Source organism: Hylobates moloch, unplaced genomic scaffold, assembly GCF_009828535.3.
Source record: "Hylobates moloch isolate HMO894 unplaced genomic scaffold, HMol_V3 SCAFFOLD_11, whole genome shotgun sequence".
Lineage (NCBI taxonomy): Eukaryota > Metazoa > Chordata > Mammalia > Primates > Hylobatidae > Hylobates > Hylobates moloch.
This window is the reverse complement of record NW_026652286.1, coordinates 3,420,424-3,447,432: the sequence shown is the minus strand read 5'-3', so window position 1 is coordinate 3,447,432 and position 27,009 is coordinate 3,420,424. Positions and strand designations below refer to the sequence as shown.

The following is a 27,009-nucleotide window of genomic DNA, read 5'->3' as shown; positions in this document are numbered from 1 at the left end:
ATGGGGCAAAGTGAGCAGATGGCTGGTACCCTGGGAACCAGGCCCCTTCCTGCTCTTGGAGCCAGGGAGGCTGGCTCTGCCGGCTCCACTGAGCTGCCTTCCCCCAAGGAGTGCGCCCTTAGCGACCACCGATGCCGCATTTGCTGTTTGCTCTCTCTCCACTTCTTTCCTTCTCTTCAGAGCTGTTCAGGCTTGGCAAGCAGCAGGGGCTCAGAAACCAAATTAACAGGTAAAATTCCCATTCTCTGCCTGTTACTCGCCTGGCTGAGCTGCAAAGTCTGCAACATAACAGGAACTGGGAGTGAGGAGGGGGCGGGGGAAGGGAGCCAGTGTCAACAGGACTCAATTGAGAGAAAGAGAGAGCCCCAGACTCATGATGTGGGAACAGGCCAGTGGCACCCAGGGAAGCAATCACTGGGGTACCCCCCATTCCCTCTCTTTCTTCGGAGCTGCCTCCTGGAGTCTGTGGTTCTCTGACGCCACATGGCCCATGAGTGGCACAAGGTGACAAAGGAAGACAGCAGTGAGCTTTGCCCAGGGAAGGACTCCAACCATGGGGCTCCCCCCACCCCCCTGGCCCTGTCTCTTCAGCTGTACTCAGGTCCCTTTGGTGATCAGGAGGCAGGTGCTGGGGCCCAGCAGTCAGACAGAACTGAGTTCAAGTCCAAGTGCAGCCATGTAGGTGTTACAAGTGACCTTGGGCAAATTCTCTCTCTGAGCCTCTGTTTCTTCATCTTTAAAATGGGAGAACACATCTCTTAGCTGGGTTGTTGGTTTTGAGATCAGGAGGGAAAGTGCATTGTACAGCACCTGCTTGTGGTAAGCTCTTAGGTTAGAGGCCATGGGTCACGGTGGGCGGCAGGGGGGCAGTGGTGACAGTCAAAGTGATCTTTGTTGATTCCTGTCTCAGGTTTGACTCCTGTTGGGCGTTGAGTCCCGTGCCAGGAGGGACTGTGTCTGTCTCCTTTGTGAGCTCCCTTTGTTTTAGGTGGGGGTCCCTAAAAGCAGGACCTGAGTGAGGATGGTTATCCAGGTGAACTAGTGCAGGAGGATTCTCCGGAGAGCTCTGCAAAGCAGCAAGGGAAGCAGGAGAAGGCAGAAGAAGTAGCTAAGCAAGGGTGAGGTTTAAGAGCAGGCTAGCCTCAGCCTGGTCTCTGGGGCATGAATGGCCTCTCAGACGTTGCCCCCAACAGAGGCAAGGGGGCTGGACTGTTACAGCCCCATGTCAGCCTGTCAGTGGCTACGGGCTAGGCCTGGGGGTGCAGATGGGGGTGTGGCCTCCCAGGGATCTCTGGGCAAGGTGGCTTCACAGCTAACAGCAGTTCCCCTGGAGAAGGTTGCAGCCCGTGGCACTGCTGCAGTTGGGATGGGTGTCCCGTCCAGGAAAGGGGACCAGGGCCCAGCACCCAAAGCACCTGCACACCCCGAAAGCCCTCAGTCTAGGATGATGAGGAAAGCACTGGCCGTGGCACCTGGCAGACTTTGGTGCGATGCCCCTTCTGCCACTTGACAGGAATCAGTGACCTCCCTGGGTCTCAGTTTAATGACCCCTCCCACATAGGGCCCACAGGGTTTGCTTGAGGACACATCAGATGCCACAGCTCATTGGCCACGCACACAGTAGGCCATGAGCATCAGTTGGGTGGGGGGCATCCGACTTGTTGCTTTCCCCATAAATAGGGAGACTGTCCCAGGATGGGGTCTTTCCTGTCTGGCCTGGCCCAAGCGAGTGCCTTCCCTTAAGGGTGAGAGATAGACTACATGACCCCTAATAACTCCTGTCCCCAGGACCAACAGAGAAGAAGGCCATTGTTCTCAGCTCCCTTCCTCCAGAAATGAGAAACACAGCTGAAGCCACTCCTGCTCCCCAGGGCCCGCCAAGGCCTGGAATTTCACCAGGGGTGTTTGTCCCCGACATGACTGATTTATTCCTATTGTTATTCCTACATATCAAGTGATATGTGATACATTCTGCTTAGAAAAAAGGACACATTTCAGGTGGGGTTAGAACCCCTCCTGCCACCATTTGCCAAGAGAACCGATGACAACTCCGTGTCCTTGTGTGGTTGGGGTGTGGTCACGAAAGCTCTCCTTTAGGGTGGGGCTGCCAGGGTTTGGGAGGGACTCGCACAATCCCAGTGAGGACAAGGGTGAAGGCCAGGCACTTCCCAAGGTCCCTGCTGGCCGGAGGATGGCACAGAGGGGTGCATAAGCTGCCTGGCTTGGGTTTTTCCAGAAAAACCCTTCAATGTGGATGGAATGATCATTGTAATAATAATAATAATAGTTTCCACTTACTGAGCCTTACTCTGCCCCAGATAATAGCGATGGGTCTTCTCCTTGCGTCTTCTCATTGAACTCTGCACATGAGACACATCCCCATCTTACAGATGAGAAGGCAGAGGTTCAGGTTCACATAAGGTATCTAAGGTCACATAGTAAGTGATGAGGCCAGGGTTCAAATTCAGCCTCACTCACCCAGGAAGTGGGGTGCAGAAGACCCTGACGCTTGTCCCAGTCGGTGCCAGCTGGCCTTATCCCAGGTACAGGTCATTTCACTCCCCTGGCTCAGGCTCCCCAGATTCCTCCTCAGCTCACCTTTACTCATCTGTGGGCACTTAGCCCTCTGCCTTCCACTCCAGGGTTGAAGATGGTGGAATACCTCTGTCTCCTTACAGAAAGGAGAATGTAGAAGCCCAGAGAGGGCACTTGATCTGCTCCAGGATGCACAGCAACGCCATCCCAGGGCTGTGGCTAGAACAAGGGTTTCCTCCCTCTTGGTCAGCGTTATTAACCTATTGACCTTTCTGCTTTAATCCAACCCCAGACTTGGCCGTGCTGCATGTGTGTGTGGGGATGTGATTGCGTGGAGAGAAGAGGGAAGCTCCTCTCCTTGGTCACGTTCACCACACACAGCCTGAGCAGTGGGCCAGCGGGGAATCTCTGGGGACTGGCTGGCTCTGAGTGGAAGCTGCTTCCGGCGTCACCTGCCCCTTCCTACAGCTCCCTGGATGTCACACTTCCCACTTCCTAGCGGGGCTAGCCCGGCATCCCCTGACCACCCAGAGGTTGCCCTCTAAGGCCTGTGTACTTTCTTTGTGGTCTGGCCCCTGGCTGAACAGGGGGTTTTATACGAATCCCTGGAGAGAAATAGATCAATGCTCCCTGGAAATGTCTCCATCAGCTTCTGGAGAGTGGACTTCAGAGTTCCAAAGATCAAGGTTTGAACATCAGACAAGGGGGAAAAACAAAACCCAGGACCTAGAGTGGTCCCTGTTGCCCCTGCCATGAAGTTCCACTGGGTCCCTGTTAGCCCAGGCACCCCCGTCAGCCCCCCCACCCCCCCCACTGCTGGGTCCCTGTCTACCTCCCTCTCCTCTCTCTTCTCATACCTCTGCCAAAGCACAGCCTGCCTGCTGCTTTCTACACCTGCCGTGCAAATGGAGGCCCTGCGCTGTTGCCTTGGCTGTGTCCTCTGCTGACAGCACCTTTCTTCCTCATCTCCAACACCCATTGCAGCTAAGCCACCCATCCAGGTGCTACTTTCGCCATCTTCAACAGCGCTGTTATCCATTCATTCAGTGCCCAGGTATGACATGCCATTCCAGGCCCCGGGAATACAACAGTCAGTGGTTCAGATCCTTCCCCAGCCTCTGCCTTTTCAGCTATTTGGGAACACATCGCTAACTCAGCCTCACTGCAGAGACAGTGCCAGAATTTCTGTGCCCTCCCCCAATGCCTGACATAGTAAGTTATACAGTAGGCACTTAATGAGTGTTTGCTGAATGAATGAATGATGAATATCACTTACTGCCTTCTATTGTAATGTCTCTGCAGGGATTTCACCACCCATTGGTCGAGTACTGTATGCCACGTTCAGCTCTAGGCACCAAGTTTCTGTGTTCCCAGGGCTTATTCTTCTTATTTATAATAACAACAAAATAGCTAACATTGGCCCTTCTCTTGTGCCAGGCCCTGATTAAAGAGGCCTTGGTGAAGAGGCAATGGCAATGTTACATGTGCAATGTTCTATGTAGTAACAACACTATCAGTAGGAACTCTGATTATCCCCATTTTACAAATAAGAATTGAGGCCCAGAGAAGTTAAGGCATTTTCCCCAAGTCACACAGCTGTCCAGAAGTAGAGACAGGACTCCAACACCAGCACTCTGACTCCAGAGCTCAGCCTCTTACATTTATTGAGTGACTGAATGAATGACTCGTGTTGCTACTTGATATGTTGGCTCCTGAAAGAGTTAATTCACACTCAGGAGTGGCTGCAGGGGCCTTCTTTGTGCAAACACGTACATACCATGCATACATGCACATATGTGTGCCCCCCCTTGGCTCTCTCTCCAGTGTGTGCCACCCGTGCTAGAATCCATTGTCCTGTCCCTGATTCTTGCCTCTCAAGTGGACCATGCACTGGCCCTGCGTCTGAGGGTCCTTATATAGTCTCTTTGCTCAGCCAGACATGGGGGTTACTACGCCCTAAAGGATCAATTGTTCCTAAATGCAAGGAGGATGTTTGTCAGGGGAAGGGGAAAGGAACCAAGATGGTCTGCAAATGAACTGTGACAGATAAACCTCACCTCCCAGGAGACTCTTGGGAAATATGCAAGCTTATAAAAATGCTCTGGGCCATTCCAACTTGGAAGGCACAGATGCGTCTAATATCTACCAAAACATCCATTCATGTGATCAATTGCTTACTGCTTCATCAAAAGCTCCAGTGTTCGTGCTATACTAACGCCCTAAGAAATGAAGGAGGGACTTGGGCATTGGTAGTCTTCCAGGCCTAAAACAGCAGGTGGGGAAGTTAGACCTTGGTGAAGAAGCAATGGTGAGCTATAGAAGGTTTTCGAGCAGGAGATCTGTCTTCCTGCCTGGTGGAGGATGGAATGGAGGGGCAGCAGAGAGACTGTGGAGGTTATAGCTGGGGACTGGGTGAGAGGGGATGAAAGCTCGGGTTAGGGACGTGGAGTCCATGGAGGGGGTGGGGAGAAGGGAGGGGCTTCATTATGGAGATATTTCCAGGTAGATGGGACTGAGCTGTTTTGGGAGGGGAGAGAGAGTGGAATTCGAAGGCCCATAAGTCTGGGAGACTGAATGATTGGAAGCATCCCTGGAGGGGCCATTTCTGGGACAATAATAACAGTAATTGCTATATAGGCCTTCCTCTGTGTCAGGCACTGTGCTTTATGGCTTTGGCTGTATTAAATACAAGAATCCCCTCAGGTGATAACTGCCATCGTCTCCATCTTACACTTGGGGAAACTGAGGCACAGTTACTTTGACAGAGATTACCCAGCCAATAACTGGTAGAGCCAGGATTCCACTCCAGGCAGCTGCCTGCAGAGCTTCTGCTGGTAACCCCCGCCCCATGCACCTCTCCATCCACAGGCCTGCAGGAGGCTGTCTTTATTTCTGGAGTGGATATGCATTTCCAGGCGGAAGCACTGAGAGGAGAGGACCAGGGCTTCACTTGGAAACTGACCGGAGTGCAGAAGCAGCACCCCGGGGAGGAGGCCGCAGCCCTCTGGGGCTCCCGGTTCTGTGTAGTGGGGACATCAGCCCAGAAGATTAATGAGAGGGCAGGGGAGGGAGGAAAGGAAGGAAGGGAAGGAAGAAAAATTGCTGCCCATTATACCTGTCCTTTGGCAAGGCCGGGTAATTAGCAAAGCCTCGGCAATAAAATATTTCGTTTTGGTGTAATTGCAAAGTAATTATGTGGTATGGGTTGTGTATTAATCGTGTTGATTAATTACACTCAGGCAGTAATTAAACATCTGCTTGATAATCGTGTGCAGCCTGAGGCTGAACTTTTGTACACATACACACACGCCTGTGCCACATGCAGAGCTCCTTGGTCTCTGCTCATTGGGGCAGGGGGTGGGGGTGAGTGTGTGTGTGTGTGTGATGTGGGTGTGTTTGACAGAGCCTCGTTTTCTGTTTTCTGGAGCGACCTCTCCCTCCCCCACCATACAATGAGCACTTTGTTCCCCCGCCTCACCTGGAACACCGGGAGGAACTGACCTAGGACTGGGGCTGTGCCACCCTGCAGCCCCTCTCAGAACAGAACATGAGGCCCAGGTGTCTCCTGTCTGGCAGGGCTGCCAGGCCAAGCTGGGTTGTCACGGGGCTCAAGTGCTCCATACGTGGCAATGTGCTGTCATGTCTTAGAACTCACTGCAAACTTTGCCACCAGTCCCCTCCTGCACCCTCTTAGACTGTGTTTGGCTTTGAGAGTCCTTTCTTGGGCAGATTCCTTCCCCCAGCAGCTGGGAGAAAGTTCTTACTTATTGTAGGAACTACTTGGGCTGAGGCCCCAGTACCAGCACAGCACACCCATTAGGACTGGATTTAATAACCTGATCCTGGACACTGTGGGGACCAAAGCAGGATGCTGACCTGTGTGCAGGAGCCCTGTTTCTCACCTGGAGAGAGTGCCCTTGCTGTGTGACCTTGAACAAGTCACTCCCCTTCTCTGTCTCTCTGCTTCCTGGTCTATAAAACAAAGAAAAACTGAGCTCGGAGGCCTCCAAGGCTGCTGTACTCAGATTCTAATTTGGTTTGTACTAATTAGGAATCGGAGACAATTTAAATTCAATACATATGATCCTTAGTGAGTAAACATTGGAAATAATTCCTTCTTTTATGACTTCCCAAAGACTCACTCATGAGCAATGAGAACCCAGCTAAAATCAATAGCTTTTATTTTTCAGACAGAGAAATTGCAGGTTCCTTGAACTGCTGGGCATTGCAATTCATTGTTGTATTTTAAAATTTTATGTTTATGTTTATGGACTGCCATTAGATAATATGGATTCATCCTGAAGGTTTTTTTTTTTCATTAACTTAACTCATTTTACTTATTAGTTCACATTTATAGCTTGGGTTTAATAAACACACTGTGCAAAAGTCATAAAATACCCTTTTTCTTTAACAATATTTTAAAATCAAGACTCTTTTCTGAGTCATCTCAGGTTTATTTGCTCATAACTTGCTTCTCCTGTGATTTGAGGCCCAGCACAGCCAACTCTAGCCTGCTACTTGACCTTGAGCTTCAGCGTCTTTATTTGTAATAGGGGAAAGGTATCACTAGTTAGTAAAAGTAATAAATTTTAAAAAGCAAGCATTTGACAATCACTTACTATATTCAGAGTGGTTCTGATATATAAGGTAGTTGAATCTCACATTCCTGAAATGGCTTTATTTTTTTTTTTTCTGACTTTATAGGGGAGGGAACTGAGGCCCAGAGAGGTTAAATGACTTGCCTGAGGCCACACAGTTGGTGACAGTGGCAGAGCTGGGATGCAAACACAACAAGTCTGTATGGGTCAAGCTGACACCTCAAATTAACCCTCACAGTCTCTAAATCAGCCAACATTTTCCCTCCCACATCTGTCTTCCTACCCTCAGCCTGTCAGACTCAGTATCCCCCCACACCACCCACCCACCTTCCCCGGACATCCCCTTATCCCCATCCACCCCACCCCCCACCAGGCCCTGCCCATCCTCCTTCCATCCTCTCGTTTTCTGTTTCCATTGCCTGGGCTTCTTGCTGCTTTTATTTATTTATTTTAATTTGTTGTTGTTGTTGTTGAGACAGAGTCTCATTCTGTCACCTAGGCTGGAGTGCAGTGGTGCGATCTCGGCTCACTGCAACCTCCATCTCCCGGGTTCAAGTGATTCTTCTGCCGCAGCCTTCCAAGTAGCTGGGACTACCAGGTGCGCACCACCACGCCTGGCTAATTTTTTGTATTTTTAGTAGAGATGGGGTTTCACCATGTTAGCCAGGATGGTCTTTGTCTCCTGACCTCATGATCTACCCACCTCAGCCTCCTAAAGTGCTGGGATTACAGGCGTGAGCCACCGTGCCTGGCCTTCTTGCTGCTTTTAAATCTCCCAGAAGCACACTTCTGCCCTATGATCTTCAGTGGCTCCCCATTGCCTGAGGATAAATTTCATCATCCTTGGTCTGGCATTCAAGGACCTTAACTATCCACCCCTTGCCTTCCGTTTCTGTCTCACTTCTCACTCTGCCTCAACCGGCGGGCTTGGCTTATGGTCTTGCTCATGGTCTTGAATACACGGCCACATGTGGGTACCCTGTGCCTTTGTTTGCCCTGGTCTCTCTGCCTATAGTGCCTTCCTCATCTTCATACATTCCAATCTTCCCCTTCCTCCAGGAAGCCTTCCCTGGGGCCTGTCACTCCTCTGAATTCATAATGATATGATGAACCCCTCCTTAGCCACCGGGAACTACAGAGCCACAGGCATCGTCTTCTGTTGCCCATAACAGTGAACAGCACCTTTGAAGGTGTAATCTCTCATCCTTGGTGCCCCTGGAATCCCAGGTATATAGCAAGTGTTCAATTAATGCTTTCCAAATGAGTGAATGTTCGTGTTCCTCGTGGTCCCCAGGAAACAGAACTTCCTGTCTTCTCTGTTGAATTCAAGACCAGCCCCATGCAAATTTTGGGAAATACTTGTCCAAGTTCTACCTACTTTCAACAGCTCTTCCTCCCTCCCTCCCTCCCTCCCTCCCTCCCTATACGCTTCCCTCTGTCTTCCTAGAATTGTCACATTTCTTCTTGATCAGTGACTCAAACAAAACTGTTTTCATCTCTTCTTCCATAAAACTTACCTGTCCTGGGTGCCATTTACTTGGTTTACTGCTGCGTGAATGGCCTTCTGGTTTCTGGCAAATTAATTCCAGCTATGATGTTCATCGTGGATAATGGTGAAGAAAACGAGATATCCAGGGGCTGCACAACACTCTGTTTTTGAGCCTGAAGATTTTGTAGATGAGGAAACTGAGGCCCAGAGGTGGGGAAAGAGGACTTAGGTAAAGGAATCTGCTGGATTCTCAGTCAAGGCTCCCTGGGGAACTCTCTGCTGTTTCCTGGGTTATCTTGATCACTGGGATTAGAACTACCACTCTGTTGGTGGTCACTGCACTTTACAGTTTGCATGAACTTGACCTACGACAGGCATCTCAGCTGCTCTGTGAGGTTTCCCCAAGGCTCAGAGAGGTGGGTTGCCTGCGTCAGCCACAGAGCCAGTGCCTAGCAGTGGAGCCAGGCGTGGAATGCAAGTTGGGCTGTGCCACAGCTGTGCTCTCCCCACCTCCCCCGTGGATGCCAGTGCTCACTGGCTTCCCTACCTGCTGGCAGCAGCCTTGCGTTTACAGCAGACTTGATCTACAGGATATATTCCCCTGGTTGGAGCAGGTAGCTAGAGAGTGAAGGAGACAGAGCCAAGGAAAACGCCAGGCCAGGCCTCCTTGAGAGGGATCTGGCCTCGAGGAGCGTGGGATCAGAAGACAGGTGACATGGGCCAGGCCTGGCTCACGGCCCTCAGAGCTGGGCTTCCTGAGCTGCTGTGGGATGACCAGGGCCTTGTGGCTGTCCACTCCCAGCCCCATCTACCACTCAGCCGTATCCTCCCCAACTGGCGCTTCTGGGCCTGGACTTGGGAAAGGAGCTTTATCTGAGGTTGACACACATGTGCATTTACAATGACACATGTTCACACACTGAATCCCTCCCCCGACACACACAGATGCATGCCCATCCCCACATGCTGCCAACAGTCATGTGCACACATGGGTGACCCACACCCTCCTGAATGTCTCCAGTTCACACTCTATTTTAAACAGTCTAGGTGGCAGCATCCCACAGTGATCTAGAGCTTCTGCTCGTAAAGCAAATAGGGGTTCAAATCCAGTCTATTTCACAGCCGTGTGTCTGAAAGTTACCTAGCTTCTCCAATCTTCAGTTTCTCATCAATAGAACAGGGATGATAGCACTGTTAGAATGAAATGGGTGGACACACGTAAACCATGGGACCTTTCTATCTCATTTCTACTCAGCTCCCACAGGCAGCCTTGGCCTGTGGTCTCAAATGCCTGCCCCCCACTCCCACATCTGGGTATCTCCAGGCCTGTGCTCACCCTGGGCCCATTGTCCACAGCACCCTGCTACCATCTCCACACACCCATGTCTGCCGCCTCCAGGAAGCCTTCCCATGCTGGCGGGTGTTATCAGGAGAATTAGAGGAAGAGAAGCTCCTCTCCCTGGGAGTTATTAGAAGCACAGGCTTCAAAGCTGGCCTGAGAGATGGCAGAGACTGACGGAGGGTCCGTGATCCCCTTTCACAGATGGAGAAACTGAGGCCCCACGCAGATGAGGGTGTGCCTGAGTGTTCACAGCAAGTTAGTGTGGTGTTGGGACTGGAACCCAGGACTCCTGCCTGTGGGTCCACAGCTGTCACCTCCTTCTCAGAGTGAAGACTCCCTCCTCCATGGATCCGTTAGTTAGGTGGGTGATCTGGTTCTCTCAGCCAGTTTGAGGGAACATGGAAGTTGGGGGAGATAGATGGAGGCCAAGGGAGTCCCCAGATGAGCTTCTTTGTCAAGTGTGTGATGGTGAGGTACAGAGAGGAGTGGGAGATGCTGGGGAGGAGAGGCTGAGAGTGGGGACTGGGACAGGGTTGGCTGAAGCAGGAACCATGGGCGACCCTGGTGAGCCCGCAAGGATGGCATGGCTGTGTATGCTGCTATTGAAACAATCTCTGTTGTCACCTCTTTCCTGCAGCCGTTTATTTATTTCTTTATCATGCCCTTTTGGGAAATGCTGGCAATGCCACCCCTCCTGGGGAATGCACCCTCCCCCCGCTCCCCAGTTCACACCGTCTGGTGTGACATTCGTGCTCACCAGCTTGCAGAGCGCTAATGACATTTGCATTTTGCTGGCTGGTGAAATGTGGGCTGTGCTTGGTGACGGGGATGGGGAGGGGGGGTAAGGAGATCCTTAGGCAGATGGGAGGTTCCCAGCCTAGAAAGAGGGTAGGCTTGCTGGTCTGGGGGCTCACGCAGGTCTCTGAGATGCAGAGAAGGGGGAGAAGGTGGGTGCAGAGGGGACGAATGTCTGGCAGAATTTAGAGCTGCTGTTTATCTAAAGGCTTGCCAGGAACACAAGGCAACCCCAAGTCTGGTGTTCCAGGTCCCCTGACATGCACATGCACCATCCTCTGCGTCACCTCCTTAACATTTATTGAGCAATTTCTAGATGCCAAATGCTCCTCTGTGGGCTTCACAGACTTATGAAAGTCATTTTAATTCCCGGCAATCCTCGTGAAAAGATGCTATTATTATTACCATTTTACAAATGAAGAGTCTGAAGCTCTGAGAGGACACCTGACTTGCCTCTTCTGGAAGGAGGTTGCTCCAGCTTGTGGCCAAGGTCCACCTGCCTCCAAAGCCCGTGCTCTTGGCCACTGTGGGCGACCTCCTGTTCTTTGTCTGGGCTTGAGCAGAACCAGGAAGCATTGTCTGCTGAGGCCCAAGACTGGGTAGAGGTGGTGAGCATCCTCCCCCGTCCGCCACCACAGCATGCAATAGGCTCCTGCTATGCTCCTGGGGCTGCTCCAGTCTGACAGCTACAGAAGAGGGTATGGCCCTGGAGAGAGGCCTCAGCAAGAGTCGGGAGAGACCCAGAGTTTAGGCCTTGCTCTGCCACCAACTTGCTGTGTGACTTTGAGCAAGTTAGTGCCCCTCTCTGGGTATCAGTCTCCTTATTGGTGAAAAGAGGCCATTGGTCTGGCAGCATGGAGCATCCCAGGAATGCATTTTCACACGAGGAAAAAACTTCTCTCCAATCTGCTTGGGCTCATGGAGTTGCCTTGCACTCAGACATACAAATTATGTTTTACATCAAAGCAAATCACGAAACATTTGCTGAGCCTCCTCTCCCTTCTGCAAGGGGCCCTGTGCTAGATGAAGGGGTTATGACGCTTATGTATTTTGACTCAGCACACGCAAACACGGGCACACGCATAGCTTTGTGTCTCAGAATTATTTCCAGGCTACTTCAGTCGGATCTAGATGTTGAGTCCCCAGTCCTGATGCTCACCTGCAGGCTTCTGCAGTCTTGGTTTTATCACTTCGCCTCCTGCAGGGCCAGGAGAGCCTTTCAAACAGAAAGAAGAGACCTCAGCTCAGGCAGGTAATCACGGCTGCTTCTGCTTCCCTCTCACAGGTGAGCGCCTCCTGGACAGCCTCAAGCTTCAGGTGAGCTGAGCTTCTGACGCTACCATCAAAGCAACTGGAACCCCTTGAATTTGATTTCTGGAGACGCGAGCATAATCCTTTTGCAGACGTCTCAACGCTGGCTCTCCAGATAACAGAGGTTAGGCTCGTTCAGCAAGGGGATTTCTGCTACTATTGTTGTTGCTGTTGTTGTTGCTACGGGTAACCACCAGCAGGGCACCTGTCATCCTCTTTCATGCATTAGTGTCTGTCTCTCCCATCACACCAAAGGTCCGTGGGCAGGATAGTAAGGGGTGCAGATAGTGAGTGGATCTGAGCCAAGGTTGCTGGGGTCTCACTAGATTAGCCAAGAAGGTAACCCTCGGAGGGGCCAGACAGCTGAGAAGGCTGAGGTGCAGGCTAGCCCACCAGGTTGCTGGCCTATGCCCCTCAAGCTCAACTGGGGAAGGGTGGAGCTGTTGCCCAGGTAAGCAAGAACCAGTGGTGGGTCAGAAGTAAAGGTTGGCTGCAGTGGGTGGTGAGAGGGCAAAGGCTGAACTGAGGTCAGATGCTGCATCGTTTGGGAGCCAACACTCAAGCTGGATTAAGCAAGACAGGCCATTTATTAGCTTTTTAAAATTGGTTTCTAATATATTGGCGATTTGGGGCCTATTTATTGGTTTCAAGGCAGGCGGGGCTGAATCCAGGGCTCAAATGATGCTGTTAGCACCGTGTCTCACCACATCTGTGTCCTCTACCTCCCTCCTGTGAGCTTCAGTCCTCGGCAGCCACTCTCCATGTGGCCGCAGGGCAGTCACCTGCAGCTCCAGACTGACGTCTTGCTCATTTCAAATCCAATGGAAGGAGAACTTCTTTTTCCCAGGCAGTCCAACAAAAATCCCAAAGTCAAGGCTTATTGGATGGTCTTGGGTCACATGACACCTCTGCCCAATCACTGAAACCTGGAGGATAAGATATGCTGATTGGCCAGACTGGGTCAGGGCGGTCGGTGCGGGGGTTGGGGGGGTTCAGGCGGTGCTGAGGAGGGTGGTCGGTGCTGTGGGGACTGGTCGGTGCTGGGGTAGGGGCGGTTGGTGCTGGGGGGTGGGGCAGGGGTGGTCGGTGCTGGGCGGGGGGGTCGGTGGTTGGGGGTGGTGTGGTGAGGTCGGTAGGTGTCGTGGGTTGGGGAAGTCAGCCTGAATGCATGAGAGGGGATGGACTTGCAAGGGAAAATCCAAGCATTGTTTTTAGAAAAAGGAGAAAGGAATGCTGGGCAGACAAAGCAGCAGATTGTCCCTACTGGTGTCATGGTGGGAGTCGGGGGCGATGAAGCACCGAGGTGGTCTCATGTGTCCCAGTTGGGATCCTTCCTGTGATTTATGGTACCAGGGTTGGCCTCTAAGTGCCTCATTTTTAGTGAATCTAGTATCTGAAAGCCCAACTTTCACACACACACACACACACACACACACACACACACACACACACACAGCCCCCATGCTTCTGATGGATCTGCAAGTGGTACTTCAAGTTCCAAAAAGATTGTTCCAGAAGGTCTTTCTCATAAAGGGTCCCTGCACTCTCTGATGGCCGCCCCACTATTTCAGCCACCCCAGCGCCTGGCTGCCTTGAGTAGACCTCCACTCGCCCGGAAGGCCTGTTCCTTCTTCCCCCCACCTCCACTCCTTCATGGCTGGGGGGAGTTTCTTGAGCCTCTTTAGGGTTTTTTTGCCCTAAATGGGCCCCTTCCCAGAAGACCAACCGCAGCCTTGCTTTTCTGAAGCCCCTTAGAGGGACAGGGGAGCAGAGGGGGACGGACACTGGTTGAGTGGAAGCTCCGTCTCTGGGGTCACGAGGGTACACGTGGCCAGGCCAGCCTGGCAGCCCTGCTGCCCTTCACCGCGGCAGCTCTGTCCTACGTTAAGGGTGCGATGTGTGATTTCATTTGAGCAAATATTCCTCTGCAGAAAAACTACTGAAAACCACAGCTTGCGATGCTGCCTCCCGGGCAGCTGTGGCCAGGCACTTTGTCAGATCTGCCCTTTGCTTCGTTTTGGTCAACCACAAACCTCCTGGCCCTCCCCCAGTCTCTCTCGCTCTGTGTCTCGCCTGTGGGCTCCGAAGCTCTGACTCACCATGCAGCTGGCTCAGCGCTCAGCACCACCCTGCCTTATATGGTGAGCTCAGCACCTCTGGGTCAATGAGTGTTAATTCATTTATTCAGCCAATGGCTGTTGAGTGCCTACCATGTGCCAGGAGCTGTTTTAGATGCTGGGGATTGAGGGTGAGCAAAGCCCAAAGGTCCCTGTCCTCAGGGTTCCCTGCCCTCTCCTCTGGGAGATCTCCTGAGGGCAGGACCCTCCTCTGGGTGTCTTGCCCCCAACCCCTCGCCTGATGTCTCAGACAGTGCTAAACCATAACTGGGCTGGCTTGGTAGATATGTCAGTCAGTTACTTTCCACACCATTTTGTAAAGGCCCCGCCTGTGCCTGATGCAGCAGAAATAGCAGAATGACTCGGTTCTCAGCCTTTAGGACTTAGGGTGTAAGGTGCCACTCGTCATGGTCCTGAGGAGGAGGAAGGGCAGCTGTTAGAGGTCTGTATGCAGACCTGCTCCTGGAGCGTGCACCTGTTAATAAAATGAATCATACAAGCTCCACTTGGCAGGCGTTCTTCATTCATTCAGATGCACTCAACAGGCACCTCAGAGGCCAGATTTTTAAGGGAGACGATTAAAGTCAACACATCCAAGGTAAAGAATGGGAGGGTCTAGAGCTGAGATATAAAGGAAGGCTTGGGGGTTCAGAGGCAGAAGGAGATGTTACTGCTGCACAGTGGTGGTGTAAAATCAGGGGATGCAAGGCCTGTGAGCTGTGCCTAGATATGGGACAGGTTCGGACGCTAGAAAGGACATTCGGGAGGAAGACACAGTGAGAGCAAAGGCCTGGCAGTGGGACCCTGAGGCTTGAAAGACTGTGCCAGGCAGGAAGCCAGATGAACTCGGTTAGCCTTCTTTCCCGCAGGCCTCCAGGCTTGGCCGTGCTGGGCCTGGGGCCATCTTGTCTTCAAGGCTGCTTTCAACTACAGCTTGGGCGGGGAATTTAGTAGCGCCTGCCTTTTCCTTTTGTCCTCTTCTTCCCTGGGAAAGGGAGTTTTGGAGGGCCCTTTCAAAGAGATGGTGCTGCACAAAGACCACGAGTTCTTAATCCTCTCATTCCTGAGATACTTCACAGAGCTTAGGGCTCATTTTCACTTAGAGCATTGCAAGCAGCTGCCCTGGTGGCAGACCCTGGGCTGGAAGTTGGGGGACTTGGGTCCCTGCTGCACTACTGATGTCCTTAGCCTCCTGGCCTATAGTTTGTCAAGCTCCTTCCAGTTTGAAACATTGTATTCCATGTCAGACCTGGGTTCGGATCTGAGCTCTGCTAGCAGTACAGCCTCAGTATTCTTATATGTAAGTTAGGGATAATAATAGTACACTTCTCATAAGACTGCGTGAAGATGAAAGGAAATACTTGAATGACAGAAAGTGCTTAACAGAGCACCTGCCAGGGATCAGCATTCAGTGTAGTACTGATGCTGCTGGTGTTGTTATTATTTATATTTCAATCATATTAATATAACTCTGTGGGAGTCTTCAGTGTATAGGCGCCTATTGGTCCATGTCCCAAAAAACTTGGTGATGGGGGCCGGGCACGGTGGCTCACGCCTGTAATCCCAGCATTTTGGGAGGCTGAGGCAGGCGGATCTCAAGGTCAGGAGTTCGAGAGCAGACTGGCCAACATAGTGAAACCCTGTCTCTACTAAAAATACAAAAATTAGCTGGGTGTGGTGGTATTCCCCTGTAGTCCCAGCTACTTGGAAGGCTGAGGTGGGAGAACTGCTTGAACCTGGAAGGCGGAGGTTGCAGTGAGCCAAGACCGCACCACCGCACTCCAGCCTGGGTGAGTGAGTGAGACTCCGTCTCAAAAAAAAAAAACAAACAAAAAAAAACAACTTGGTGATGGGGTGGGGTGCCACACCCCTCCCATCTCAAATAGTTGGTGGGGCTGGGGCTGCCTTACCCAGAATCACATTTATTCGTTCATTCACCAGCACTTCACTGAGCACTTGCTGTGTGCCTGGGCCTCTGAGAGGCACGTGGGGTCCTATTGGATAGGACGCTCAGGGTCCCTGCTCTCAGCAGCTCAGGTCTTCAGGCTGAGGCCTTGGGGGAAAATCCCGCCCCAGCTTCCCATGGCACCCGAAGCTTTGTTCAACCCTCCCTTGCCATCTTGGGCCTAAGGCCTGGGTGAAATGCCAGAGAATCCACTAAAATGGACTGGTCCAGTGTTGCACATGGACCTTACGGGGTGGATTGCCAGGTCCCAGTTCAGCATCAGGAAAACTAAGTGTTTCAGGGGGAAGATGGGCTTAGCCTGGGTGCCAATGGCAAGGTCCTGTTTCATTTTCATCCCCCTTTGATGCTTGTTTGGATCCTGAACTGCAAAGGGTTTTGATTTTTTCTGGAGGACACCAAGCCTGTACATGGAAGGTGCTGGGGGTCCAGTCTGCGCCTGTGTTTGCCTTGCGGTCTCCTGGTGGGTGTCTCACCCTCTCTGGTCTCTGGCAGCCAGCAGAGCCTGCCACGTGGGGCATCAGCCAGGGGTTGGTGAATGGATGGATGGGTGGAAGGACCACAGTGGATTTACTAGAATCCATGTTGTTCCAGCCTCAGCTGGGGTGGTTGGAGATACCAATCTCTTGGCTTGTTTTTCCGTGACAATTTCATTTTGGCTCCCGTGGAATATAAGGAATTTTCAAGTAATGGAATGGACTCAAAACAAATGGCTTTTGAGCTGATCAAGTTTCTCAGTTTGATTTCAGGGAGGCAGCCTGGTGTGTACCCTGATTTAAGGACAGAGCTTGCAAATGCCAGCTCTGAGGCTGGGTGACCTTGGGCATGTTATTGAGTCTCTCTCAAATTCTCGACTCTCATCTAGAAAGTGGTAGCACTAATGGCATCATAGGGCTGTGATGAGCTTTAAATTAAATAATGAGTGTTAAAACATGTTGCAGAGCTCTGGGCACGTGGTAAATGCTCAAGAGAGGATGATGATGTTGTATTTAATGAACACCCTTAAGCTATTTGTTGCATCTTCTTGCTCCCACACGGGTTTTTCCAGACTACTTTGCATTCGTAAGACAAAAAAATTACTTTGAAAAGTTATTATTACACAAGCAATATAGGCTTCTTAAAAATTCAAATGGTCTGGAGGGATTTAAATTAAAAAGCAAATTCCTCTTCCCTCCACCTGCCAACCCCATCAGTCCCTTTTCCTAGCAACATTCTCTGTGACTGTGGGGCTCTTCAAGACTAGAACTTTTCTTCTTTTTTTTTTCTCTCCTTAAGGACAGGGGACAGGTATGCAGTCAGGAGGGGACAGTAGCCTGGTGGCTGTTGCAGCCAGTTGTCATCCAGGCTAAAAGTCCTGAGGCTGGTGCCAAGGGGTCTCAGTGGAGCAGGAGTAGGAGCAGTCGGGCTCCTTAGGCAGCCTGGCTTCCCCGGCACTGTTTGCTCTGAGTCACAGGGGTCTCTAGCACTCTATGGGGTCTCGGAGTCCTGGGGATGGGAGTGGCCTGAGCCGAACCACATTCAGGCCAGTCTTAGAGTGCCAGGCTCACAAACAATGTGGATGGCCACCTGCCGGGGACCCCTCTTCTGTCACGGTGCCCCAGGGCTCAGTCCAGCTCCAACTTCTGTGACCCCGGCAGCACAATCGATTGTTCCTGCTCACCTTCTGACAGTCTGCACTCCCAGCTGTGCCCTCTGCTGCCATACTCGGGCAGAGGCCCAGGTCCAAGTGAACACAATTGGCATTAGGTTCCACCAGGACTGGCATGGGGCCCAGCACATCATTGGTGCTAAATGGACTTGCAGCAGATACAAGGTGTGCCATCTGCCTTTACTTCTCTAAATCTGATTTAATCTGCCTTCAGCTCCCTCCGCGCATCTGAAAGACATTCAATCCCAATTATGTTGAGGAGTGGATTTCTTGCCACCTAGGATCACGTAGGAGTCTTGGTGGCCTTATGTGATCCAAAACATTTGGGAAAGGCTGCTGGACTTGAGCCCACACAGGGGCCCCACATACAGGCTTCTTTGCCAATCTCAGGGTCTAATGAGGCCAGGTGGGCAGCAGCTATTTCTGTGCTAGCCAGGGCACAGCTGTGGTCTTTGGTTGCAACTCCGAGCTATGAGCTTCGGTGTTCAGTCTCCCAACCATTCCCTGGCATCTCAGGATCACCCCATCAAAGTCTGATCACCTCTTGGAGAGCTGTTCTGGGAACAGGGCACCTGAGCTTATAGCTTTTGGATCCCACCAATCTGACTGATCTCCAGAAATGCTCTCTACCCCTCCCCTCAAGCCTGCTGCCTCTGCTGCTCTCCTCTGCAGGCTCACACCGCAGCCACCTTCATAGGCTTCAGCCTAAGCTGTCTTCCTAGACTCAGCCACTTTTCTGACTGGCCTGGGAAACCAGCCGCCCCCAAGGCATAGGACCCAAAGACTTGGCCACCATCTTGGGAAAGAAGAGAAAAGAGTGCCCACTGCAGAGTGAACAAATTGGGGAAAAAAAGTCTCGAGACATAATCCTGTCACTCTCATTGGCTGTAACAAATGCATCAATACCTTTCATTCAAGTATTGATTGAGCACCAACCTTAAAGCAGATTCTTTCAGAGACTGGAAGTAAAAAATAATAAAAGACCAACCTCAAGTTGCTCAGGGTTTAAATAGCGGTTCTCAAACATGGTCCTCAGACCAGCATCACCAGCATCTCCTGGGAACTTGGATATGCAGATTTTCAGACCTCCACCCCAGACCCACTGAATCAGAAACTTGGGAGTGCTGAGGCCCAGCAACCTGGGTTTTGACAAGCCTTCCAGGAGATTCTGATGGAAGCTCAAGTTTGAGGGCCCCTGAGGGCAACAGCAGGCAGCGGTCTGTCTAACACTGTGATGCATCAGCCCATAGACCAGGTGATGCACACTGGGGAAAGGGGAGGTACTGGAGAAGGCTTGGTTTATGAATCTTTTTTTTTTTTTTTTTTTTGAGACAGAGTCTCTCTCTGTCACCCAGGCTGGAGTGGAGTGGCCTGATCTCGGCTCACTGCAACCTCCACCTCTCCAGTTCAAGTAATTCTCCTGCCTGAGTCTCCTGAGTAGCTGGGACTACAGGTGTGCACCACCACACCCAGCTAATTTGTGTATTTTTAGTAGAGACGGGGTTTCACCATGTTGACCAGAGTGGTGTCAAACTCCTGACCTCAGGTGATCCACCCTCCTCAGCCTCCCAAAGTGCTGGGATTACAGGCACGAGCCACCACGCCCGGCTCGTTTATGAATGTTTTAAAGGGGGACAAAGGAGTCTGTGTGTGAGCTGAGAGAGAGTAGATTCCCACAGAGGGATCGGCACATGCAAAGTCCCTGGGGCGTGACAGAGCAGAAGCATTCGAGGAGCTACAAGTGGTGCCACTGGGTGGAGTGAGCAGAGGAAGTAGGGGACGGGGAGGGATATGAGATATGCCTCTTGTGCTGAGTTAGGGCTTTTCCCCAGGAGCACTGGGGAGCCATGAAAGGGTTTATGCAGAGGAGGAGGACAGGTGATGCCCTGAGAAGATGGCAGGGAGGTGGGATAATGGTTGAGGGTGAACAGACTCAGTTTTAGTCATTGCAAGGCCTCCAGCTGGCGACAGGCTGGCTTCTGAGGGCAGGGCTGGGCCTGTGGGGAGATGGAGAAAAAGGAGGCCGGGTGCAGCGTGGATACCCTGGTCATGCAGGAGCCCTGCCCTGTTACTAGATCCTTCCCTCAGGGGACGCAGTCAGAGGCTGGAACCCAGGTGGCCATCTGCCGTCACTCTCTGTCTGAGTGCCTTGGAAGCCTTCAGTTGCTGCCAGGCACTATAATTCATCTTTGCCTGCTCCCCTTTATCTTTTTGGGGGTAGAGAAAAGCAAAATACCATCTGCATATCTCGGTGCTGGGCCTGGAATGGAGCCACCAGGACATGCAAGGGCTGAGTGTGGAGCTGGGAGGAGACCAGGAGAGGATCCTGTCAGGCCCGAGGTGGGAGCTGGGCTGTGGGTGTGGGTGTGGAGCTCACCTGGCCTCCCCACCTCAGTACTGGCGTGGGGAGCCCCATGGAGAGGAGGAAGCAGAGGAAGCTCCAGCCCAGCCCCTTCCTCAGAGACCCCAGCCTTCCTTGCTGCTTTCCTAGGGCCAGGCGGGCACAGCTTAGGGAATGGGGACTCGCCTCTCCCAGGATCAGGGCTCTTGCTTGGAAAGGAGCTTCCAATGAGCTCATCCTACAGTGAGTCCAGCCACTGGCCGGGAGGAGAAAACTTGCAAACCACAACCAGGGCCCCGAGTCCTTGGGGCGGGCAGAACTGGAGAGGGGGAAGGTGGAGCGCCCACCCCAGGGCAGAAAGTGAGGCAGGTCTGAAACAGGCCGCTGGCTGGAGGGCCAGATGGGGACTCTGTATGCTTTGAGTTTGGCAGCTCCTGCTTCCAATGCACCCACTGCTGGTGCCTAAAACTTAAAGTATAAAAAAAAAAAAAAAAAACTTAAAAAGGAAAAAAAATAGTAAGGAAAGCACATGGTATAATATAGGAGAAATATGAGCAATGGTGAAGGACTGGCTTAACAAGACTGATAGCACTGGTACAAGAGAATTTAAAAATCAAGAAAATAAAAATAAAATTATGATTCCTTAAAAAAAAAAGAGCAGTTGCTTGGAGCCAGATGATGCTGGCCCTGGTCTGTGTGTACTTAAGGATCACATTAGCCCCAGCCTGCAATCACTGCTGATTTGTGGTGAGCACTTGGAGGAGCTGTGGTTCTGGCTGAGGGGGTGCCAGCCAGGTTGTGCCCACTAAGCGTCCCCTTTGGAGGGCTCAGGCCCTTTTTTCTGCTTTACTCTTAGTATAGATTTAACTCTCGAAGAAAGCGATCAGCAAGGATGTGTGGCCTCGCAGACTGGGCCGGGAGGGATTTTAAGGTGATCGGTTTTGACTCCTTCAGAGGTGCTCATTCAGCTTCTGCTTACATACCTGTAGCGATGGGGAGCTCACTACCAACCAAGAGAGTGTTCAGACTGCTTTGAAAAAAGTCATTCCCCTGCTGTGCAAAGGCCTTGGGTTGAAATCCTATCCCTGCCTCTTGCTGTGTGACCTCAGACAAGTGACTTACCTTCTGGAGCTCTGGTTTCCTTTAGTCTAAAATGGGTTTGGTAAATACCCGCTTCTCGCTCGTGGAGAGGTTAAAACCAGTTAACTGTACAACCAGGAACAAGTCAGATCTCTCCACAGTGCATAGAAGCTGGGCCCAGACAGTCTTCTCAGCAAATGTACATGTCCCACGTCCAATAGTATCAGCAGGGTAAATGTCAGCTTCTCCCTGGCACGTAGCTGATGCCAGGATGTGATTGGTGCTGCCCCTACCTCCCTTTGATGGAACCACAGTGCCTTAGAGACACAGCCAGGCCCCGTCCATGGCTTTTAGCCTAACTTAGAAGCCTCAGACCATAGGATGCCCTGAGCTGTCACACAGGCCCAGTGTTCAAAGGCTTCTAGGAGGCTCAATCTCCCTGGAGGCCTCCTTCCCTCACACAGTCCCCTCCCAGGCCCACCCTCCTCACATTATCAGGCTTTGTGTCAGGGTTTTAATGAGGTCAGCGTGGGTGGGCAGGCAGCATCGCCTCAACTCCCACAGGAAATAACAAGAAAGCACCAGTATAACAGCTCAGGTGGAGAGGTGGTCCCTGAAACTGGCAGTGACTTCTGATCTTGTGACCTCAGGCCTCAGCCCGCAGTGCCACACTTCCCACAGGGCATGGGCCTTGCCCCCTACCTTTCTGCAATCCTGTTTTGCCCTTATTCCTATTTTATTTTTTAAACAGTTTTATAGAGGTATCATTTACACACCCTAACATTTGCCTGTTTTAAAGATATTATTCAATAGTCTGTAGTAAATTTACAAAGTTTTGCTGCCATCACTACAATCTAATTTTAGAATATTTCCATCATCCCCCAAAGAAATGTGGCATCCATTCGCCATCAGCCCCTGTTCCCACCCCAGCCCCGGGCCACCACCAGTCTACTCTGTGTATCTATAGATTTGCCTTTTCTGGACATTTCATGTAAATGTACTCATACATCATGTGTGGAGGTGGGTGGAGCGGTGTCTGCTCAATGACATGCCTGTCTCCCCACAGCCAGCTAAGGCCAAGGCAGAAGTGTGGGTTTTTTTAAGAGTTGGAAGAGCTCATTGAGGCCCCTGAGTACGATTTTTACTTCAGTGCAAGAAAGAAATCCTAGGGACCAATCTCCACACTGAGACCCCTCTGACATCTGCTTGAATACACCTAGTGTCAGCAGCTCACTACTTGCCAGAGACTACAGGAAATTCTCAGATCCTGATCACGTAGCGTGCCAGGGCTGCTGGTGTCATTTGATCTTTGGTTTCATCCTTTGAGATGGAATCATTTTACAGCTCAGGAAATTGTAGCTCAGAGAGGTTGAGGCACTTACCCTGGGTCACACAGAGGATGGCTGGATTTAAACCCCACGTCTCTCTGATTTCAAATACATTGTTTAACAGCTGCACCACATTTCAGCTGTTAAAGATGTCACTACACTACACTCTGCTGGGGGACTACTCATCTTTGTATTGGGGTTCACTCTGTCTTATGTTAATAACTTCTACTCATCGTTTCTGGTTTTGCTGACTAGACTCACAGATCACCAACCTGAGAGTGGAGTGGCATAGAGACTGGAGAGGAGGAAGGAAGCAAGGAGGACTTCCTAGAGGAGGTGATGTCTGGGTTGGGACTTGAAAGATAAGCAAGAATTAATGGGCAGAGCTGGTAGGGAAGAGTTTCCAGGGACTCTTAACTGCCAGCTCTTTAATATTTCACAGCTGCTTGAGACTGGAGGGAACTGTCTAGAGTATTTACTCTTGCTGTCTGTCATTTGCAGTTTGGGCTACTATAACAAAATACCATAGACTAGGTGGATTAAACAACAATATTTATTTCTCAAGATGTTAGAGGCTGGAAGTCTAAGATCAGAATGCTAGCATGGTAGGGTTCTTGGTGAAGGCCAAGAATGGCCTCACCCCCAGTGTGATGGTATTTGGAGGTGGGAGGTAAAATGATTCCACTAGGTGTATTCAAGCCTTCATTTTACAGCTCAGGAAATTGTAGCTCAGAGAGGTTGAGGCACTTACCCTGGGTCACACAGAGGATGGCTGGATTTAAACCCCACGTCTCTCTGATTTCAAATACATCCTCATGACCTAATTACTTCCCACCTCCAAATACCATCACATTGGGGGTGAGGATTTCAATATATGAATTTGGGGGGACACAAACATTCAGTCCACAATACTATTTATTCTTCCCCACACATCACCAGTAAGTGATAGTCCAGCAGTAGTGCTTGATTACCTCCAAAGACAGGGAGCTTACCACCTTACCTGGGAACCTGTTCCATGGTGGAGCAGTTCTGATTCTGCCACAACCAGCAGGACATAGCCAGTCCCTCTTCATACCACCAGCCTTCAGGATGCTGGGCCTGGCAGGCGGGTCCCAGAGGCAGCTTGAAAGTCTTGGCCAAAATGTGCCCCGTTCCTTCATCCATTCTTCCCAATGTGTATTGCTTGCTATAGATGCTGCTCATGCCTGCACACCTGCCTCAGGGATGCCCAGCCCATGCCCTTGGACTTGGAGGCAGGTTCAGAGTAGCGGTTAAAAGCCACTCACTATGCCCTCATGCAATCTTTTCTCCATGCACAGAGACCAAGCAAGAGAGGGAGCTCTGTAGTTTCTCTTCCTCTTTTTTTTTTGAGACAGAGACTCGCTGTGTCACCCAGGCTGGAGTGCAGTGACACAATCTCGGCTCACTGCAACCTCTGCCTCCTGGGTTCAAGCGATTCTCCTGCCTCAGCCTCCCGAGTGCCTGGGATTACAGGCACCCACCACCACCAGGCCTGGCTAATTTTTTTTTTTTTTTTGTATTTTTAGTAGAGACAGGGTTTCGCCATGTTGTCCAGGCTGGTCTCGAACTCCTGACCTCAGGTGATCCACCTGCCTCGACCTCCCAAAGTGCTAGGATTACAGGCACTGTGCCCAGTCTCTTCCTCTTCTTATAAAGATACCAATCCTATCAGATTAAGACCCCAGTCTTATGATCTGACTGAACTTCAGTTACCTCCCTAAAGGTCCTGTCTCCAATGAAGTCACGCTGGGGGTTAGGGTATCAACATATGAATTTGGGTGGATGGAGGCATAATTCAGTCCATAGCGTGCACCAACCTCATAGGGTTGCCACGAGGATTCACGGAGTGAATGCATGTAAAACATCAAGTGCAGTGCCCGGCACATGCTAAGTACTGTGCTAGTGTACGCTATCATCAGAGCACTGAGCATTATGGGAGAATCCCCTCTCCATCCTTGCTGCAAGTCTAGACCCTATGAAAGCCTAATGAATACAGTTCACATGTTATTTAATGATAGCAGCTATCTATATTGTGCTTACTATATGCCAGGCTCTGCTTTAATGCTTTACATAAGTTATTGAAGCTTCACAGCAGCCTTATGAGATCTAGACTCTTAGTATCCTTATTCTACAAAAGAGAACTGAGGCACAGAGAGGTGAAGCAACTTGCCCAAGGTCACACAGCCATCAAGTTAGTAAGTTAATGGCACACAGTTAAGTAATACTATAGTTAATATTAAGTAATATTCATTAAGTGCCACCTGCCCAGCCTAGGCACAGCGTGCCTGTGCTTCAGAGGAGATAGATCCATGACCGGGCAGTGGCAGGACTGCATGCTGAGTGTTCTGACAGGGCAGACCCAGGGAACCGTCATGGAGCCCAGGATACCTAGGGCTGTGGCACCTAGCCAGGCCTAGAGAGACACCAGGGAGGGCTTCCTGGAGATAGGAATGTTTCAGCTGAAGTCGGGAAGAAGATGGGAGAAATGCTTGGATAAGGGGCTAGAGGTGACAGTATGTGGTTGTGGGTTGTTGGAGGACTCAGCCAAAAATTTCCATTCTAAGATATTCTAGTGGTCCCTTGGCAGCACAGGGGCCTTGCATAGCCTAGAGACCCTGGGGTGGCCCAGCACTTCGTGGCAACCTGGAGGTTCCATGTTAGTTCAGGGAATTTCATGGTGGCCCAGAATTTTTTCCAGCACTCAAGGGACCTATGTGGCCTGGGCACACCATGACAGCCCAGAGGTTCTGGATAATCCCAGGAGTGCCACGGCAGCTTTAGGAAGTTCCAGACATTTTGGACCCTGGGGATTCTGTGACAACCCCGGAGATTGCATGGCAGCTCCAGGGTCCTGTGGCCCTATTCTTGTGGATGCAGAAAGAACAATATGCAAACTCATAGCAGACAAACCCCTTGACTGGGGACAAAGAAGGCAGCATGGAAGGGACTGTACCCAGCGATGCATTTTACAGGGCTTAAGTCTAAGGAGGAAAGTCTAAGGAGATGTGGCCGAAAGCCCAGTCCCTCCGAGGCGCAGGGGAGCTGAGGGGTCTGGACTCCTTAGGGTTTATTTCCTTCTGGGAAGCTGAAAATGAGCCACCTCAAGGAGGTCTGCGGGGAGTGCTGTCCTGACTTGTAGGCATGTGACTTGAAGAGGACTTAGGATGTGCCCGTTGCCTGGATACAGAGGCACTGGTCCTCACAGCCCTCTGAGCAGAGCATGGGGCAGAGCCCAGAGGGAGCTGTTATCGGCGAAGGGAGCTGGCATTGCTGGACCTACGGACATCAAGATTGGCCCCTCAAGGGGCTTATATGATCTGGGCCCTCCCAGGCTGGCATAGCTGGGTTTGTTCCGGCTCTGCCTCTCCAGGCCAGCTGGGTGGCTTCACCTGTCCCCGCCTTGCACCCAGCACCCGCAGCATGGGAATGGCCCTACCTCTGTGTCTTAGGGGGCTTCAGGAGCTGAGTGGGGTGGGAAAGACCCCGTATAAAAGCACGAGGACACATTCCTGCTCCACCATGGAGCTGTGCACTCCTGGGCAAACCTTCACACCACTGAGCTTCAATTTCCTCATCTGTAGAAAGGAGATGGGCCTAGCACAGTATGGGACATACAGTAACCAATGTTAGTTTCACCTGCACCTCTTCCGCCTGATTCAGAGATGGCAGCCAGGTGACCTGGGCATGGGGAAAAGGGTGGGTCTCAAGAGGAGGGCCCATCTGGCCCCATAATAGTCAATGGTCTTTGTGCCTTTGCCTCTGGGCAAAACCTCCCTCTTCTACCCTTGGAAGAGCCAGAATGATCACTCCCTGTTCCAGGCACTCGATCTCATTTAGCCCTCCCTCTAATACTGTGAGATAGTACTATAGCGATCCCATTTTACAGACAAGCAAACTGAGGCACAGAGAAGGCAACTCAGCTGTCCCAAGTCACAGAGCAAGGATTTATGCCCGAGTCTGTCTTGATTGCAAAGCCTGGACACTAATCACCTCTCTTCCCTGGTAGCCTTCTAGAAACACCCCAGGGAGAAAGAGGAAAATGGTGAGATGGGAACCAGCTGGAGAACAAATTGCATGCTTGGTGCCTGGGTAGGGGGACATCTTTGTCCCTCAGATCTATAGCTGGCCGGGCCTGGCAGTTCCCGGTGGGGAAGCTGTGAGGAGAGGCTGGGGCTGGGTTCCACCCAGGCTGGCTCCTGATCCCTTTGAGGATCTTCTAGCCCTCAGCAGCGTGGAGCCTGCTGAGACCGCGCTCCTCCCTTTAGCAACCCTTTTTCAGAGAATTCCACAGGAAGAGGAGGGAGGGAAACAGATGTAACTGGAGAGAAGGAGGGGTCCCACAGCCCAGAGACCCATTTTACTTTTCCAACCAAGTGAGAATCAGCATTAAACGGGGGGCGGAGGGGGCAAGACCCACTTCCCCTGCTCCCCCGTAGTTACA

At 51.4% G+C, this 27,009-nt stretch overlaps 1 protein-coding gene across 1 annotated transcript in view; it reads left to right on the top strand.

Annotated features, from left to right (window-relative positions):
* Positions 1-27,009, top strand: part of TSPAN18 (tetraspanin 18) — a 204,336-nt gene that overhangs the window by 120,274 nt on the left and 57,053 nt on the right. Inside the window, exon 3 of the mRNA XM_058446506.1 lies at positions 12,045-12,194. The gene's annotated coding sequence lies outside the window, so the exon portion shown is untranslated. The remainder of the gene's footprint in view (positions 1-12,044; positions 12,195-27,009) is intronic.